Consider the following 15,574-nt stretch of genomic DNA (forward strand, 5'->3'; position numbering starts at 1 on the left):
GTTTTGAGGACAGATTCTGCAACCTGAAGAAAACAAGAGATCGCCTCCCTATTTAACCCTTTCATTGCTGAATCAGATTGTTTGAAAAACAAATGTTGCAGCATCCCATGGAGATGATTGAACATTCTGAGGATGACCGACTGAAATCTGTGTTGAGAGAAAGGACCACAAACTTCTGAAAAAACAGTGACCACAGACAGATATCCCAATGTTAAACAGGTTGCATTCAAGCCAATGTCAATATTTGCATTAACTTACGTCTGTAAATCAGTGTTTTCTACACTGTACACTGTACAACAAGTAAAGTCAAAACAATGAGACAAAGAGTTGCTTTGAGTGTCCACAACCCAGTACAAGTCAGACTGAAAAGGACACAGACTGTCAGGTTTCCCACTGAGTCAATCAAGGAAAGAAAAAAAAGATCTGGAAGTCACTGTTGCTGTTGTGGTGTGGACGTGCTTGTGCCGTGTGGCTCTTATGGTGCAGTTTTTTTTGGACTCTATGCTGAACTGGTTAGCCACCTCTAATCTAAACATAGTTGCTTTAGTAAAGTGTTGTGACAAGAGAATACACTGCATGCAAAATGTTTACACAATGTGGAAAACATTTACACAATGGGAATTATATAACTTAAATATGGTTTAAAAAAGTTAAACTTTATCAAAGAGACTTTTGGAATGTGACAAACAGCTCCGGGTACCGGCAGGGAGACAAAGAGTCAAGAGGTAATTAGAGCATAAAAAATAGCTCCATAATTTTGTCATCCTGATTGTCCATACTGTAACTGTATCATGTTGTACACGTATATTGCATATCTGTCCATCTTGGGAGAACTATCCCTTCCAGCTTTCTCCTAGTTCTTCTAGGTTTCTATCACCCCCCCACACACACTTAAAGAGTTTTTTTGCAGGAGTTTTTCCTTACCCATATGGAGAGTCTAAGGACAGAGGTTGCCGTATGTTGTGCAGAGCATATAGCCCCCTGAGGCATGTTTGAGATCTGTGATGTTGTGATACATAAATACAATCAGAATCAGACCCCTTATGGAAATGATTTAGTTACTCCTAAAATAGGAGCAAGGAAAGTCAATTAGTGTATAAAGTAACATAGCTACAGTAATAAATAAATAAAAAATATTAAGTAGAACTAATAGAGATTAGGTTACAATTAAGATTAGATTAAAAAGATTGTTTCAAATGGATTCTACAAATTCTATTTTAGTGCAGTGTTGACATAAATACAGTCCAAACATGTACAGTGTGAATATAAGTAGCAGCAGTGAATAAATAACACCTTTGCACATCAATTGTTATAATTATAGTAATTATTGTACATATTTGTCCAAGAATATTGACATGTGATGTGTAGATACATACTGTGAGACCAATTTTGACACTACGCATTGACTTGATCAAGTAATTTGTTGTGTTAAGAAATTGTATTTATAGTGTCAAATCAGAGATAACAGAAGTTATCTCAAGGTACTTCACAGATATAGTATAGGTCTAGACCACACGCACATAATTTACAGAGACCCAACAATTTCCAAGAGCAGGTAATGGGTTTGACATTGGAAATACGTCCTTTAACCGCTACGTTTTTTTTCAAAATCTTTGGTTCACCTGGTCTCCTTGTGTAATAATGCTTGTATAACCTCAACTCTGTTATGCACAATCAAGCTATAGACATAATTTTTCAGGACAACGTGGGCTATCAGGATATGTATCTTGCAGGGATGTGACATGAATGTACACATTGTTATATGACCATAAACACAAAAGAAAAGAAAAAAACGGATATTGGATCCCACAGAAATGTATTGAAATCACATGGAGAATAATAATAAACAAAACCTTTGGCTTTTAGGTTCGAGTTTTCTATTGGCTAAGCAAACTACCTGTCTTCTGACATGACCTTATGTGACTGGTAGACAGAGTCAGTAGTCACTTGGTAGCCAAGATGGCTAGAAGCAAAACAGCGCTGGGGCTTCAACAAGATCGGCCATTCAACCATTACCTTGTAGCCTGGTGGCCTAGCGCTAGCTTTGTTTCATATGCCTGGTCTGCCAAACTGGTCCAACTGGTCCTGGACTTATAAAAGTAGTAGAAAGTTTTCCCAGGGTTATTGCTATGCTGTGACACTAAACATCCCTTCAGTTGTGGATTTATTGTATTGGAATTATTATGCAAAGTCTCAGTAAAGTCACAAGTTTCAGGCCGTTTTACCAAGCTTTTGGAAGGATTTCAATCCAACTGTAGCCTTTTTTGTAAATGTGCTGTATTTATATAGCGCTTTTCCAGTCTTAACAACTGCTCAAAGCGCTTTTACATATACAGGAAACATTCACCATTCACACACATTCATACACTGTGGCCGGGGCTGCCGTACAAGGTGCCACCTGCTCATCAGATAAATATTCACACATATTCACACTCCGATGCGCAGCACCGGGGGCAACTCGGGGTTCAGTGTCTTGCCCGAGGACACTTCGACAATGACTGCAGGGGCGGGGATCGAACCACCAACCTTCCGATTGGCAACCGAGCAGGCAACCGCTCTACCACTGAGCCACAGCCGCCCCATTGTGTTAGCAATAATGCTAAAATCAGAAAGAGGTTATCTTGAAGTGATGCGTAGATTATGTAGATTACGTGACTTGAGTTTGGATTCATAATTATTTATTTATTTTACAAAGATACTGTAATTCCATGATGGATTTATAAGCTTCTACAATTGCATGGAGGACCTCATTGAAACTCTCTAATGTGAAAAAAAACAGGGGTTTTGGGTGTTGTTTGCACTTTTTTCACATCATTTTGGCTGGCGCTAAGCTCCAAATGGTCTGGGGAAGGAACTTGTTTAGGTGGAACATTTGCACTCTGAAAAAGAAAACGCCATTTACCATTTTAAATGAAGTTAACTGTACAATACAGTATTTTGCTTTTACCAGTGTATTGCAAAATACTGCCTGAAACGGGATGAATAAGGGAAAAATTATGTTAATTAGGAATAAGTACCAAAACCCAGTATTAAGCGGGCCCCGTGGCTAAAGCTAGTATTTATCATGAAGTAACAACTTCTCCCCTGCTTTGTGTTGGGGCTGAGCTCCTCCACATGCACACACAGAACGAAGTCAGCGGATAGCACATCAGAGAAGCCGCGATGGAGACTTTTTCTTGATACTGTAGCCTAAGCAAATGCAACAAAACCTTTGGGAGAAAATAGTCAACACGCCCAGCTATTCTCCTGGAGTTTTAATTCTTTTAATTTTTACATGATGAAATATCAAAACCTGCCCAATCCACTATATTATTTAGAAATAGCATAGTGTCACTGCAGTTTGGGATTGTGTTTTTGTGTTACATAGGCCACATGCAGGGGAGCTTGTTTGTCTAAAAGATCTGTGGCAGCTGAACACGTATTTTCCATCCACTGTGCTTTTATGAGTTATACTAGTTACAGAAGATGATCCAAACAAAGTTGTCACTCATCTGGTAATAGCAATGAACTTTAATATGCTGTGGCAAGAGTGTGTGTATGAAACATTAAGTTGTTGAATCTTATTAATTTAGTGGTGCTAGTTTTTAGTCAAGCACCAACCACGGTCTATAGTCTTTATATTAAGTTTTACAGTATGAGACTCAACAGCGACAGCACACATTTTGAATGGCTCTGGTTCCAGAACTGACTTTTTGACAGAGAAAGATTACTGGTTACATTGTAAATGCAGACTTTACTCACAAAATATAATATAAATGCGTAAAAAAAGAGGTTAAGGTCTGAAGTCAACTCAACTAGCTAGGAAATGAATCATGCACATATAACAAATTTTTTGTTAAAAATAAATATTGAACTGAAAAACAAAAACAGGCAAAGGGAAAAAGACATGTTTACATAAGCGATCATAGACTTCAGTGGCAGCAGCTAGTCGCAGGTTTGCGGTTGTTGTACGATTTTCATTTTAAAACATGTTTTGTTTTTAAATAAGAAAATAAAAAATGAGAAGAGCCTTCTGTGTTTGTCCTCTCATAGTCGTTTGCTTGCTTCTTTCACTACTATTTTTCTTCATGTGCAATTCTCTGCTTAAGCTGGATTGCCAATCAAATGGATTCCTCTTACTGATGTCCGCACATAGACTGTATATAAAGACTGTACAAAAGTGAAGTTATAATATCCCGGATACAGGTGCTGCCATCTTGTAATTTTGGAGACAGAGACCATGCAGTAATGAGCATGTAGTGGAGCCCCGACCTGTTTGGTGAACTCTATAAGGCAATGACCTTACATCTCAGCATTTTGATATTAATAGCATGATTCCTTTGATTAAATCATGGTTGCATCTGTCCCGGTGGTTATGTGGCCCGGCTATGTCCTGTTGCACCCTGCTGTGCTCTGCAGTGCCCTGCTACGTCTTGCAACGCCCTGCTGTGCTCTGCAGTGCCCTGCTACGTCTTGCAACGCCCTGCTATGCTCTGCTGTGCCCTGCTATGTCTTGCAACGCCCTGCTATGCTCTGCTGTGCCCTGCGACGTCCTGTAACGCCCTGCGGTGCCCTCTTATGTCCTGCTATGCCATTAACTACTACAACTACTATTTCTAATCATAGTTGCATTATCTTTATTGTGACTATTATTGTTACTGTTCATCACACCCCTAACCGGCACCGTCAGACATCGCCTACCAACAGCCTGGGTCTGTCCAAGGTTTCTCCCTAAAAGGAAGTTTTTCTCACCACTCAAGGTTTCTTCCTAAAAGGAAGTTTTTCCCCTGCCACTGCTAAATGCTTGCTCTTGGGGGAGTGATTGGAATAGATGGGTCTTTGTAAATTATACAGTGTGGTCTATACCTACTTTATCTGTAAAGTGTCTTGATATAACTCTTGTTATGATTTGATACTATACATAAAATTATATCTAACTGAATTGAATAAAAATAAACAATTGCACAATAAATGTTGAGGGGAAAAAAACAGAGGCCTAAAACCTAATTAATAAGATTAATACATTATGTATTTATTTCAATTGTCAAATCTTGTGAGAAAAGTCTGCATCTGCAATGTAACCAGTAATATTTCTTTGTCAGGTAAATCTGGTAGTACAATGTATCCTCTGAAGTCAAAGTTTCAAATAAGGCAGTATTAAATGCTTGAGTTGTATGCTGCTGCTGTTACATTTATATAGCGCTTTTCTAGTCTTAACAACCACTCAAAGCGCTTTTACATAGTACAGGAACAATTCACCATTCACACGCATTCATAGACTGTTGCCGAAGCTGTCATACAAGGTGCCACCTGCTCATCAGATAAACATTCACACACCGATGGGCATTGCATTGGGAGCAATACAGGGTTCAGTGTCTTAAAAAAAACAGTTTGGCGTGTGTGTGTGTCTCATTCTCGCTGAGACAAAGCTGAGAAGTCCAGACAGCCAAAATCACCATAAACCTGGGTGTTTTATTTTGAATTTTTTTTACTTTGTAAAGTATCCGGCCTTCCTGTATGTGATTACCTGCCTAACTTCAAACATTTTCTTGCGGCTCTTGACTAGAAGAGACACCAAAACGATTGCTGTGATCAGGCGAGGCCGTACAGATATTAATTTTCAAATTGGCGTAGGCTATTAATCACCGGTAGCCCGTTGCAAAAGACAAGCTGTGAAGCCCCGTCCCCGCAGCTGCTCACAACTTGTTTTTTTTCTTTTCCTCAATCTTTTTTGTGCCATCACTTCTTTTTTTCAATTTTTAATATTCAGTAGTGCTGCTGCGAATCCCAAACGCACGCCAAGTGTAAAGTAGATTGGATGAAAGTTTTCTAGATATTTCAAAGACAATGAACATGCACACACTTGCTTTTATGGATAGATACATATATTTATCATTAACAGTACCACCTTCTGTCTGTCTCTTTTAAGAAGCATCTCACTGGCACTTTAAGGAAAACTTGTAGCTCTTACCTCCTCCCTCCCTCCTCCCACTCCATTTGAACTGTGACCCCCAGGGGTCAGCAGCTATAGAGAAGCCAGATGTCAGGATGAGGGACTGGTGACTCGAGTGGGCGCTTAGTGACTCAAGTTACTCTGGGCAGCATGGCGCCAGAACAGAGAAAGAGTGTGTGTGTCTGCATGGTGGGGGTGGGGGTGGTGGTGGTGGTGAGAGTATTTTGCTCACTTTAAATCTTAAATGATTTAAAGATTTAGTTATAGATATCTTGAAATACAATTTCTCATAAGAAATCACTGTCACTGTGCATATTTTTGACTAGTAAGAATATCATTTTGACTAGGAGAAATTAGTTTTTTGGGTGGAACAAATTCAGCATCTGATTTAAATGTTTAGGATGCAAATTTGCCTAGCAAACACAGTAGAAGTAAACTAACCAAACAAACAGGCAAAGTTCATTCTTAAAATACAATGTTAGTGATTAAAATCCCAGTTTAATCATAGTCTACCTCTTTAAGTTACTGTAACTTAATTCAATTCATAATGACTATTAACTATTAACAACAACACTGTTGGACACAGACAGAAGGATTTATTAGAAGATTGTTGCATAGATTAGAATAGATGTACTTCCTCTGGTTAAGACAGTCACACAGAATGAGCTGTGTGATTCTGGAAAAGTGTAAAGTGAGCTCCGTCTACTTTGCAACTGTACATAGTATAATAATTTTCCATTACAAAACCAATATTCATAATACATATATATACATATTTTCAGGTGTACAAATGATCTAAATTTAGAGCATTCTTCAACTTTGATGTGTCTACGTTTGCTGACTTTGTCTCAAAATCTTGATGAATCGGTAATAAGTATTTATTTTGATTTTTCCTTAATTACATGTCTTGTCAATTATCAGTGAATTTTGTTTTTGACATAACTCTGAAAATCTGATCAAGTTGTTTTTTTATTAAGTTTTGGATTTGTTTGGACCTACAGCATTCTCTGTCTGTATATGAATTTGTGGTGCACAAGACAATGCTAACTGGCAAAGTTCTGTGCATGGCAACTTAATTTGGCTGAATCTTTAATTTATGTTTTTAATATCACCAAGACATGTTTTACTGGGTTGTTAACCACCTGCTGTAGATTGTAATTTACTGACCATTTCTTTACAGTATATGTGTAAAATACGTCCAATCTGTAATGAGCCATGTAAGAGATATGTGTGTTTACGATAAGTATTGGATGGGTAAGGCTTTTGGCTGCCATGCAGGTTCATAGTCATGCCTGCCTCCCTCCGTTCTCCGCTCAGTCGTATGTTTCTGAATGGTATTCCTGCAGAGGGTTAGGGTTCGGCCTTTTGGCATTCCAGAGGGCGGGGCCTAATGTTTGACTCCCGTGCTGCATTCATGTGAAATTGGATATGTAGAAAATCCATGACATTGGATACAATACCTTTCAGTTCAGTTTCCATCTCTAGCCTCCTGGCAAATAGGCTTCTCAACAAAGCTTTTCAGTTACATAGAAGAAGGTTTCCATGTTGATAAATAAAATAGGCCTACTATACAATTTACTTATATACAATATGCTTTTCCATTTGGTAATTAAGTAATACACATGTGGCTCAGCGTAAATTCCTTTAGGAAGACCTAACACTTAATCACTGTTCTTATACAAATCAAATCAGCCATTGGAGGCATTCGCCTTCCTGTTAAATCAATCAGAATCAGCCAAAACTTTCCAGGGCATCACAACCTTGCTTTAAATCTGTTCTCTCCCTGTGCTATCAGTTGTCATTTCATGCAAAGCGGGCATCCTCCACCTCCCCTTCCACCTCCTGTCGGTGTCTTTCTCTGGCTGAACGCTCCGGAGCCTCCTTCGGTCTGGTCTTTGGGTTCCTTCTCTGTCACCACCGGTGTCTGGATTCCATTGGGGGTTATGACATAGTTCTCTACCCCTATTCAAAAAACGTATTAGCTCTACAACGAAGGAGTCTAAGCTCCAAAGATCCTGTACATTTCATTATGCATATTTACAATAAACCTTTGCATTTCTGCAAAAAAAGTATACCCTGATTGAAGTGCATTCAGTAGATTATTACATATAAGTGGTACAACAAATAATACTGAAACATTTTGTGATTGTACAATACTATGCATAGTATTGTACAATCACAAAATGTAGGACACAATAATTCATTTCATTTTTGGTTGAGGTCAGCTCAAGGATTTTGCTCTAAAACATGACCTAAAATGTGGCCCCAGCTATCGTCACTGTTTATACACAGTATATCAAGTACAAAAACACTAATCAGCTTACTAAATTCAGTAAACATCCACCAAACATCTTCTTAATTGCAGGTCATAATTCCAAAGTTTCTGGAATTATTCCCATGTTAGGTGAAGGCAGTAATAGCCTAACTTTCAAAACATATCATTCTGTGTTGTCTACATTCCAACTCAATTACAGACGCATTGCATTTCGGGAGCACATCTCTGTACTGCCTGGGGCAGGGGTCTTTAATGTTTTTTAAGCCAAGGCCCCCTTAACAGAGAGAGACAGATCAGGGACCACCTACTACATATTGTATAAAATAAAAAGTTGCATATTAAACTGGGCCTACAACAAATGTGGGCTGCCTAAAGCCTTTACACATACTTGCTATACTTTTCAATGCATAGAATACTAAGCTATAAAAATAACAATTGTTGAGATGATTTTAAAAATCATGTTTTAATGTTAAACATTGAACTGAAAGCACAGGATTGACAGGAGAGCTTTAGGATTGTCTGTCTGTGGATGGCTACCTTAGTGACTACCTTATCTAGAGGCAGGTAAGCCTATCATCAATTTGTTTTTTTCACAGATAGGATCTATATTTGCTGATAATATGTTAGATTCATAATTTTAAAAAAAAACGTTATAGTATGGTGGCCCCCCTGCAGTAACTTTGAGGACCCTCTAAGGGTCATGGACCCCCTGTTTAGGATCTCTGGCTTAGAGACTGTATTTCTCAGCAGAGTGATAAACTAAAGCAATGTCAGTATTAAATAGCTCTGCATACTTTCTAGATGTTTAAAATAACATCATGGATATCTGGTTTGAATTTTAATTTTTCACTTTTCAATGATTTAAAGATTTAGTTACAGATATACTGCATACTTTGTGTCATTGCGTGAGTTAAACTGATCTAGTTTTGCCTGTTTCTGTATGTGAATAACAACCTTCCTTTCAAAGCCGTGCCACCAGTGAAAGGGTTAAACTGAGAAGCTACTGGACCACACATGTTGGAAGGAGCTGAGCACTGACCAAACCAGTTTAAATCAACCAGAGCTTCATTTAGTTCGAGACAGGCCAAACTAATACATTTGACAGGATTAACGCAGTGAATAAAACAATAAAAGGGCAAAAAAGAATTCCTATACAGCTTCCTCAGCGGGGAATTTTGGTGTCAATATGTCCGATTAAATTATTTTGAACGAATTTTAAAAGACCAAGCCTGGTTCAATTTATTTTGGCTAGATAATATTCTAACATTAGGCCTAGTGTTTTTAACCTCCATGGGTGAATAAATCAAACATTAAAAGAAGATCTTTGTGGATTATTACAACTCTTTTTACATCTTCTTCAGATGTATTTTAAATTCTTAATACAGTGCAATGAAGATGTTTGTTATTTTTTGCTAGATGAAAGTGAAAGGTTATTTATTTTATTTAAATAATCCTTTTTATAGGCCTTTATGCCTAACTCAATTTATTAAATGACTACCAGGAGTAAATAGCATTTAAATTGTTTATTTTTTTGATTGCAGAAATGCTACATATACTTTTCATAATTTGTATTAATTAGGTTGAAATAATAGTACATTCAAGAGATGGCCTATCATCAATGCAGTCTGTATCAAACAAATTTACACAGTAATGGGAATGTGTGGCTGTGTCCTGAACACTTGTTTATTTGAAAATGTAAAATTAGCTTCTCCATGCCATTACAAATAACAGTTATTCAAACTAAGTGATCAGTTGCCTAAACATGTATTGGTAGATATCATCAGAGTGGTCAATTTGAGATCTGATCTGATCACACATAAAATTGTCAAAATATCCAATGAAGCTTAATTTCAATTTTTTTGTGTTAATAGATAAATACAATTAGATGCTTGACTTCAATTATAACAGTTCCTTAAATTTCCTCATTCATAAAATCTGAATTAAATATGAACTATAGGATATTTCCTAAACTTGCAGACAGTTGGAATTATGAATTCTTATTCTTGAAAATAAATCGATAACACTGCCAGGAATACAAGAAAATAGTTTGTAGGATGAGATACAAGAAAATGTTTGTGAATTTCTTGGTTCCTGCAATCACAATTAAACATGTGTTCTATTTTAAATTTTAAGCATAAGCAGTTGGTATCAAAAGTTAAAAGGTACCAATTCACTTTCACGGAGGTAACTTAGAGGTAATTTATTGATACATGAACATGTAAACCACAGCATTTTAATCTCGTAGCTAATGTAGGTGGAGCTGAGTCTGACAGCTGCTTTATGCTAAATATTGTGCAGTAACAGTAACTACAGCCATCAGCTAAATGCTGAAGAATAAAATTATTAAGTTACACAAAATGAAAAAACCTAATGTCCTAACAATGCAGCTATGTGGTGTTATTTCTCCACCTCGCACAGAGCCAGTTGGAAAAAAAACAAAGTAAAAATAAGAATACCTCAATTTATAAATATTCCAGTACAAGTAAAAGTCATACGTTCAAAATTATGCTTTTAAAGTACAGAGGCATTTTGAGCAGCATGTACTTCAAATGCCTTTTTAAACGTACAAACACCTGTTTTCTTGGCCCTGTCACTGTTATATACTGTACATTACATGTAATTATTCTTTATTTTCTTATGATTACTGACAGATAGACATGGTTTCTATTTTTCAGCTGGTCAAGGTTGCAGCTCATTTGAATATTGTTGTTGGACACAGCTAGGGCTATAACAATGGATCATATTTTATAAATTTGTCATATGTTAAAGTGAATATTAATAAGTAACTCACATTGAATTTTATAGCTACAGTACCTGAGTTGCGGCCAGCAAAGTGACCCCGGCTGGTCCTGGCTAACGCCGCCATGCTAACCCTGCTAACTGCTAATGGTACCGGAGGACCAGGAGAGAGGGCCACAGCTGTTTACTCCGTGTAGCCTGTTCAGCGGCCGTAGCTGACAACGGTGAGTTGTTTTAAGCCAAAGGAGGGTAAATCGGATAATGAGGACTGTGAGTTTGCAGTGTGTTTAGCGATTGTTGCAGTAATGGAGAGGACGGCAAGGTAGTGTTATTTTTAGTTCTCACCGTAATTCTAAGCTGAGTAAGTGTGTCTGTCTGTCGGGTGGAGAGGACGGCACGGTGGTTGTTTTAATGGTTCCTACTATCCTACTGTCTCTACAATTAGAGATAAAATTCATTGCCTTTTTCACTCAACTTTTAACAGTTCCCCTTAAACACAGGCGCACTAGAAAAAACGACAAGATCTGACATATACTTAGGCTGCTTTTCTCCTATAGACCTCCAAAAATTAATGTTAAAGGTCTCTTCAGCTAATCTACCGGTCTCTTAGAACCCATCCCAACGAGGCTACTTAAAGAATCGTTGCCACTTAACACTTCATTAGTAGATGTGATCAATATCTCTTTAATAACAGGTTATGTACCGCAGTCATTTAAAGTAGCTGAGGTCAACTATAGACCTATACGTCTAATCTTCCCTTTATCTCCAAGATCATTGAGAAGGTAGTCGCTAATCAGTTATGTTCAGTTACTTCAGTCAGGATTTAGAAAGCATCATAACACAGACAGCACTGGGGAAAATTACTGACGGCTTCAGACAAAGGAATTGTCTCCATTCTTGTCTTATTATTAGATCTTGGTGCTGCATACGACACCACTGACCATACAATCCCATTACAGAGATTGGAACGTAGTTAGTTGGCATTAAAGGAATCACACTAAGCTGGTTTAAGTCCTATGTATCTGATCTATCTCAATTTGTTAATGTTAACAATAAATCCTCCAGCAACGCTAAAGTTAGTCATGGCGTTTCACAAGGCTCAGTGCTTGGACCAATTCTGTTCTCCTTATATAGGCTTCCTCTAGGCAGTATTATTAGGAAACACTCAATACATTTTCACTGTTATACAAATTACACACAATTATACCTATCAAGCCAGACAAAACCAGTCAAGCATGCATTAAAGATATAAAATCATGGATGACCTACAATATTCTGATGTTAAACTCAGACAAAACTTAAGTTATTGTGCTAACCACCTCTAAACCTCATTATCTAAAGATATAGCTACTCTGGATGATATTGCCCTGGCCTCCAGCCCTACTGTCAGAAATATAGGAGTTATTTTTTATCAGGATTTATCCTTTAATGCCCACTTAAAACAAACCTCGAGAAAAGCCTTTTTTCACCTTTGTAACATTGCCAAAATTAGGAACATCTTGCCTCAAAACGATGCTGAAAACTAGTCCATGCATTTTTTACTTGCTGGACTACTGCAATTTTTTATTATAAGGATGGTCAAATAAGTACCTTCAGACTCTCCTATGAAGGTAAATATGGTGCAAATTGTGAGAGCTTCTAGAATATGAATTGAAAGCTTGTACAACTAAATTCCACCAACACTGGCGGTGGGCTCCAGGGGGGTCGTGCCGCTGCTAACGGGTCTGGAGCTCTCCGTGTCCCACTGGAACTCCGATCAGATCCGGTTGAGGTCGGCAGCGAAGCTTTCTAGCAATGTTTCCACGCTGGCACGATGGCTGTCTGTCCGTGGCTGCAGGACCTGGAGCTCACCGCCAGTGCTTCAGTTGGACTGTTAAAAGTGTTGAGGCAACTTCATCAGTTTGTGGGATACCTTTAGAACCTGACCCTAGGATATGGATACTTGGAGATGTTATGTCTTTGAAATTAAATTCCTGTAAGAAATACTTTATTTTAATAGCATCATCTGCAGCAAAAAAGTGTATACTTAAAAATTGGAAATCTATGGAGCCTCCAACCAAAACACTGGATTACCGAACTGTTTGTCGTACTGCACGCCTGAAAAATTCTCCATTCAATACGGGACATTGGCTGAGTACGACCAGATATGGACTCCCTTCCTGGACATTCTTACCAGCCTAGATCTGAGAGACTGATCTAGAGTGATCTATACGGTCTTGTTTATTTCCTCATATTTCTGTTGTATCCTTTACTCCTTTATCTGACCTTTTAACATTGGTAGTGCTAAATATATGTTATTAGTGTGTTGCTACGCATAGAGAGAGTGGGTGGGGTGGTGTATTTTCTTTTTTTTCTTTTTTTTTTTTTTGGGGGGGGGGAGGGAGTGGAAAAAGGGGAAAAAAAAAAAAGAAGAATATTGTGTCCTTGATGTAGATTCTGTATGGACACATATTCTGAATAAACATATATATACTAAAAGTGTTGAGATAATTGAAAGGTATTTACAGTATTTAGAAGTGGGCTAGCTGACGAGTTGAATTTTAGTTGTACCAGCGCTCAAAACATATTCTACAAGTGCTCACATCACATCTACAATTACTTATTTTTTTTTCCCAAGCTCTCAAATCCTATTCTACAAGTGCTCACATTGCATTTACGCGCTCTCACATTTTGCACCATATTTACCTTCATACTCTCCAGCTTATCCAGAATAGTGCAGTACGCTTTTGACAAGAACTAAGAAAAGAGATCATTTTTCTCCTGTATTAGTTTTTCTGCATTGGCTTTGACTGCATTGGGGTTGGGAGTAGCTCCGTCCATAGGGAGTTGGGTTGGGAACCGGAGGGTCACTAGTTCAAGTCCCCGTATGGACCAAAAAGTAGGGAGGGTGGATTGGTAGCTGGAGAGATGCCACTTCACCTCCTGGGCACTGCCAGGTGCTGTTGAGCAAGGCACCATATCCCCCCAACCACTCAGGGTGCTAGTTCAGCTGGCAGCCCACTCACTCTGACATCTCTACATTAGAGCATGTACAAATCCTGAGCATGTGTGTGTGTGTGTGTGTGTGTGTGTGTGTGTGTGTGTGTGTGTGTGTGTGTGTGTGTGTGTGTGTGTGTGTGTGTGTGATTACTAACAAAGTGTGGACACAGAGTGTAAATTGTAATTTCCCCATTGGGGATCAATAAACAGATTAAATTAAAATTCCTGTAAAACTCAGGATTGAATTTGAAATCAGTTCTTAACAATTACCCCTTGGTTCGGTCAGCTGGCTTGACTGTTATCAAGCACACACAGAGCAGCCCAGTCTCATGGTCACCTTAATGTTGTTATTTTTGTTCAATTACAAAATATTGAAGTAATGTATTTCAATGGGAAGCCTATTTTGTGATCACAGAACGATTACGGTAGCGAGTAGTAAAAGCTGAAAAGCCAGGGAGGTTGGTCAGTGTGGTGGATGGGTCAAACAATACAAGACTTTCACCCAGAGAGACCGGGGATTGTGTCCTGTGTGTTTCAGTTCCTTTCCACGTTATTCTCTTCCTAACCACAACTGTCCCATTGTTATTGGCATGTCCTGCGTGTGACAGTTCCTTTCCCTGTTCTTTTTTTCTTAACCACAACTATCCCGTTGTTGTGGCCTGCGTGTGGCATTTCATTTCCCTGTTGTTGCGTGCCACAGAGACCTTGGATCGTGTCCCTGCGCTGAATGGTAGTTGACCGTTTTTTCCCACATGGTTCAAGCTTTGGATGCCATTTCAAGGCATTTGAAATCATTTTGGCTGCATTTATAAACTGCATGCAGCATTGGCTTCCTTCCTTCCTTAAATATGGGCTATAAGTTACACTTGTTTCTTCACTGAATCAATCGCCGCACTAATTGAACACAACACTGCTATTATTTTGAACATCCCCCTTTAAATTACAGATTCCATTACACAGAATGAGTGTGATGTCCACAGCCATGGCCACACAACCAGTTTAAGAGCAGTAACCTCATGCACTTATATTTTCCTTAGGATTAATTTATATACTTTTTTTCATTTACATTTGTCGCAAACATTTATTTAGATACAAATATCTCACAGGACACTTGATTAATTTCACATACATTATACTTTATTAAGTTGACCATACAGAAGTATACTTTAGGGAGCGCGCACCATTAGTTACTTTTGGATTGTCATTCTTCAACTTTCAACTTCAACTTCAACTTCAACTTTATTTATTTGTCATTTTATATGTACAGAGTGACTGCGTCCTGGAGCCCCTGCTGTTCACTATGATGACTCACGCTGCGTCCCCGGTTCCCACTAATCACATCGTGAAGTTGCGGACGACACAACGGTGGTGGGCCTGATCAGGGATGACAACGACCAGGACTACAGAGAGGAGGTGGAGCAGCTGGTTTGCTGGTGCAGAGACAACAGCCGATCCTGAACGTGAGAAGACGAAAGAGATCGTCGTCGACTTCAGGAAGAACCGGCCTCACCACGCTCCACTGCTCATCAACAGCTCACCTGTGGAGTGGTCAGCAGCACCAAATTCCTTGGGGTGCACATTACAGACAATCCTCCCTGGTCTGAAAACACTTCATCACGGTGCGAGGACAAAACCAAAGCACGAAGCGT

General features: G+C 38.6%; 1 long non-coding RNA gene across 1 annotated transcript in view; it reads right to left on the reverse strand.

Annotated features, from left to right (window-relative positions):
• LOC116686297 (uncharacterized) overlaps positions 1–11,356 on the reverse strand; it is a 19,661-nt gene extending 8,305 nt beyond the window's left edge. The window contains exons 1-2 of the long non-coding RNA XR_004331211.1: positions 11,345–11,356; positions 3,686–3,688 (exon numbers count right to left, since the gene is read on the reverse strand). This is a non-coding gene — a long non-coding RNA (uncharacterized LOC116686297). The remainder of the gene's footprint in view (positions 1–3,685; positions 3,689–11,344) is intronic.
• Between the last annotated feature and the right edge of the window lie 4,218 nt (positions 11,357–15,574).

The sequence above is a fragment of the Etheostoma spectabile genome, unplaced genomic scaffold (assembly GCF_008692095.1).
Source record: "Etheostoma spectabile isolate EspeVRDwgs_2016 unplaced genomic scaffold, UIUC_Espe_1.0 scaffold342, whole genome shotgun sequence".
Classification (NCBI taxonomy): domain Eukaryota; kingdom Metazoa; phylum Chordata; class Actinopteri; order Perciformes; family Percidae; genus Etheostoma; species Etheostoma spectabile.